Consider the following 5312-nt stretch of genomic DNA (forward strand, 5'->3'; position numbering starts at 1 on the left):
CGGAGAAATACAAAGCAGAAATTCAGCTCTTCATGCACAGGGTCTCCTCTCTCCGAGACCAATTCGAGCAGCTCTCCAATCGCTGTGGCCATGTTGAGGAATCGCTCGCCACTCTGAAATCCTGGATGGACAAGCACCCCAATGCCACTAGCTCCTCCAGCGCAAACCAGGGAGTCAAAGATGAGAATCCAGAAGAATCAACAGCGAGACACATTCAACACATAATGATCGATTGAATGAAAGTCAAATGCATCTTTTTGTTATCCTCTTTCATCAGAATATATACTAGTACCATCTCTAGTAGTAGTAAGGAAAAAAGTAGACTAAGGACCAAGGGGGCAGCCTCATTTTGTGAACCCCTGGTCTCCTCTCAATCTGCGAACTTTATGTACAAAGAGGGATTTAGACCCTCGTTTTTTTTCAGAAGATGATACATAGCAACCGAATTTTTCAAAAAAAAAAAAAAAATAATGAAATAATAAAATTAAAGCAATTGCGTCTCTATATTAAAAACATTTGATATCAAAACCTATAGCAGATTAAACAAAATTTCAATGTCACCCGATGAAAACTTCATCTATTCCACCCTCCTTTCACTCAATGTTTGATAATATATTTATACAAAAAAATTCCTATACAAAATTATCACATAAAAAATAGAGATCACAGTCACCACAATCATGGTAACAATATTTATCACACATGTTTTGACCTTATAGGTCATATCGAAAATACTTAAAAAATAAATAAGTGCAACAACTAAAATGTCATGTCAGCAAGGAAAAGTAATTGAAAACGTTAAACTCATACTCGATCGCACCCCTGCATAGGTTACCTTTAGGATAACACATAGATACAAACAACAAAGAATAACTATTTGGAAATAGTGGCTACAAAATCTATAATTTTTAACTGTTACTAATAAAATTAATAAAGTTAACAAATAGTGATTCGTACCTTTGAAAAATATAAAAATAGAAAACCATTGACCTGAACATCAAGCAGTAAGATTTTGCAAATCAAAAGTAATAATAATGGTAATAACAGAAGACTTAATTACTATTGTTTCTCATCCAACTGTAATTTTTCTTTGAGCTCGATAACATGTTTTTCGTGTTGTCTTGTCATGGATTTGCTCTGAAGCCTAAGTTGTTTGTTCTCTTCTTGCAACTCATGAACTTTGTGTTTAAGATAAAGAACTACGGTTGTATATTTCTCCTGCGATAACCAACCCTACAAGCATTTATGAGAGTCCTTTTGATTTTTACAATCATTGTCAGAACGAAATGTAGCTTCATTAAATTTGTTGAAGCAGTATTATCTTCGACATCTTCAACAGGCTCAGTTTCTCGCTTTTTCTTTTTAGGTGTAGGTTCCTTAGGAATATCTATCTAGACAAGGACAGTCGTAGTTGAACCCTTTTTAGACCTGCTCCTTTTGGCTCGAGAAATATAACAAGATAATTGTTTACTTCTAACTTGGGACAATGTGGTTGCAGTTTTCTCACTTTTGATTGTTTTCTCTGCAAGTTCATGTTGGTCACAATACACAAAGAAGTTTGGCTCAAATTCAGAGTTTCCAAACAGTGGGATCAGGGTTTTGTTCAACAAAACCAATTTTAATCATTTTAGCCATATTACAAATAATACGAGTGAAGACCAAGTCTACAAGCTCTTCATATATGCCATTTGGCATGCTCAATTGAGAAGGACGGCTAAGGTTTTCAAGCATAGAACTTTGACGAACCAGAGAAGAGAGGGTTTCTAATGATTTTTGTGAAAACCCTCCAAGTAAGCTTCTTCAATCTTCAATAAGATTTTTTCGCCATCATCTACCGAAGGTTTCACAAAATTATTCCTACCAAGAAATGCTTCCTGGAAATCCCCTATTTGGGGCAGTCGAAACCTAACCAAAATCCAAATCAAACCATAGTGAAACAAACTCCTATCATGATTCTTGAAACCTCTTTGGTAGAACTTCGACATTTTAATGAGACTTTTATTTAAATAATAAGGGAGATTTAACTTGTAACTCAGAAAAACCATAAGCAACCGAAAATGATAGTAGAAAACAAAACCATATCAATTTTCACAAGTAATATAGCATCTGATAATCAAAACCATAATAAGGGAGATTTAACTTGTAACTCAGAAAAACCATAAGCAACCGAAAATGATAGTAGAAAACAAAACCATATCAATTTTCACAAGTAATATAGCATCTGATAATCAAAACCACGTCTCACCATTTGCTTTTTAACAAGTTTACAGACATACCTTTGACATTTTAGAACACTTTCTTGGAGATGATGAACTTGTCCCACGAAATGTTCTTGACCAGGCAATTCTTGGACCATCTTTCTCCTTTAGTATGCAAACAAGAAGCTTTGGCTATGAAAGCTTCATTTGCAGGAATTTCTACATCTTCGACTTTTGCAACCTTGTCATTGCAAGTTTGTGCAAGGGCCTTGGCGACTTTGATATTGTGCCCTCAAAAGGCCCAAATAAAGTCCCAACAGCACGCTCTTTGAACAGAGCCAGATACTCCTCATGGGCTTTTACCGTCTAACCGCCAAGAGGTTCAATTCTCACAACCAGGGCCATTAAACAGGGTAAGAATGTGTTAGAGGTTATGTTGGCTACTTGGGGCCTGACCCAGGTTCAGCAGTGAGTTTAGCCAAGCAAATCCCAGTACTACCGGCCCTTTTCGCAATAGTCTGCGGAGCACGGACTGAGGTCTCACCCAAGGTAGTATGGGAGGGTGTTGGAACCAGGTTTCCACACCCTAGGGATGTTTGTATGTGGAGGATCAATGGCTGATCCAGCCTTCGCACTTATTAGATTATGTGTACCCAATAGTGTCTGGTGTTCTGCCTTCATGCAGCTTCCATCATAGTGTGATTAGTACTACTTAGTCGGTTCTTCCTCAATTAGGTATTGTTTAATTATTAGGCGAATTCTCAATCATAAACATACATATAAGTGCGTGCAAATAAATAAGCAGATAAAAATAACATGCAGTCGCAGATCCATAAACCAAAGGCACAATATGTTAAATCTGATCTTTATTAATAATGTCTTCTTAGCTTGATCCAATACAGATTCGACTCCTTCCTGTGCACTCAGCTGCAGGGGTCCGTACACTCAGCTGCAGGGGTTCGCGCACTCAGTTGCGGACTCTACTAGGCGTCTACGCACTTAGCTGCAAAGCCTCTACCCTACTACTACGACCCAATACCTTCATATCTACTCCTATTCTCTATTCAGATCTTCGCATCTCGTTATTACATCCCAAAAGATTCCAAACTCAAGACACAAAAGCTTGTTTTTACCCTTAGAGCCTCGCTTTATTTATACAATCCAGGCCGACACACTCTATATTAAATTTACCTTATTTCAGGGCGGACAACCCTAGACTCTTACTCTCCGCGCTCGCATTTCGCGGGATCTTTATATTACATGGACCCAAAAATTAGGCTTTAAGCCACAAAAACTCCTATGGGGGCTCCGCTGCCCAATAGGCCCCCAACACAATCAACATGACTCGTCCCGAGTCACTCGACTGGTGCAGTGATCTTCGCGCAGAAGTCTTCTGAAGCCCATTCTTCTGATGTCTGTTGTATATGCCCCATGTCTGCTTCTGAATCATCTTTATTTGACGGGATTCGCCTCTCTGGTGCCGGCTTGTCGCACCTGTGTTTATAGCCCCGCACCTTTGTCCGGCTGTTTGGGTCGCGAAGACTGTACTTTGGGCGGTTAGTCAGACAACTGGCCCACCCATGTAGGGCTTCAAGCGAATGTCTCTACTTTTCCTGGAAAGGGTTCTCCATTAAGTTTGACTCGCTGTACCACGCCTCCGTCGGTGACTTCTTTTACCACATATGGTCCCAACCAATGCATTTGGAACTTTCCAGGAAACTATCGAACTTGTTGTCATATAGAAAAACTAAATCGTTTGCTTTGAATGTGTGCAACTTGATATGTCAATCGTGCCAGGCTTTCTCACACTGTTTCCGGACCTACTGATGGAATCCTGCCAGAAACCGTTCTTCCTCGACTTCTCCTAGCTGCGCGAGCCTTTCTTCCAAAGCTTCGCGGTCCGACATGCCTGTAAGTGTCGCGATTCGCAAACTGGGAACGATGTATTCCATTGGCATGATTGCTTCCGTGCCATAGACTAACCTGAAGGGCGTCTAACCCGTCAATTTTTTTCACATAGTTCTATATGCCCATAATACTGCAGGTATGCACAGGTCCCAATCATTTCACTGCGTGTTTACATACTTTGGTCAGCGCAGTCTCCAGTATCTTGTTGAATGCTTCTACTATCCCATTAGCCTACAGATGGTACAATGTAAGTTGCTGGTGATACACCCGGAACTCCTCAGTGAGTGCATTGATGGTTTCATTCAAGAAATGCGTCCCGCGGTCACTCATTAAGATTTTCGGGCACCCAAACCGTGTCAGCACGTTGTCGAACAGAAATGTTGCAACCCTAGCGGATGTGCAGTCCTTAACCGGTTGTGCTTCTGCCCATCGAGTCAAGTATTTTGTCGCAGTGATGATGTAACGCGCACCCGTCTTCCCCTGAGGTTTGATCGGCCCGAGAAAGTCGATTGCCCATTTTTCGAATGGCTACAGCGTCATCTGTGGATGAAGTGGCATCTCATCCCATCGTGATAGTTTCCCGGTTCTTTGACATATGTCGCAGGCCCGACTATATGCTTTCGAATCTTGGTGCAAGGTTGGCCACCATAACCCAGCGCGAAGAATCTTCTGTGCAGTGGTGCGCCCCGCATAGTGCCCTCCTACAGCACCCCCATGTGCTTCCGCGAGTATCTGGCCTTGTTCAAATTCAGGTACGTATCGTTGCAATATCTCATCGTTTCCCATTTTGTAGAGATTCCCCGCAATAACAGAAAATTCTGCCGCGCGTACTACTAGCTCTCTCTTCCGCTGGACTGAATACCCCTTCGGTGCAGTCTTGTGGTTAAAAAATGGATTATATCTTCGAAATGGTCGTCCGCGACGCGTACTGCAAACAGTTGTGCATCAGTAGCCCCTCCTCCAAATTTGTGGACTCCTCGCCTGTCTCAACTCGTGATAAGTGGTCTAGTCCTGCATTTAAGCGTCCTGGCTTAATGATGACCTCAAAGTCATATTCTTCAAATAGTAACAACCATCTGCATATGCGCCCCCCCAACACAGGCTCGTTCACCAGGCATTTCAACGTGGAATGATCGGTATACATCTTGAAGTGTCCGCCAAGTAAATAGTGTCCGTATTTCTAGAGCGCATACACCATTGCCAATC

This window comes from Pinus tabuliformis, chromosome 5_2, assembly GCF_031772625.1.
Source record: "Pinus tabuliformis cultivar Carrire ecotype Pingquan chromosome 5_2, CPIR1, whole genome shotgun sequence".
NCBI lineage: Eukaryota > Viridiplantae > Streptophyta > Pinopsida > Pinales > Pinaceae > Pinus > Pinus tabuliformis.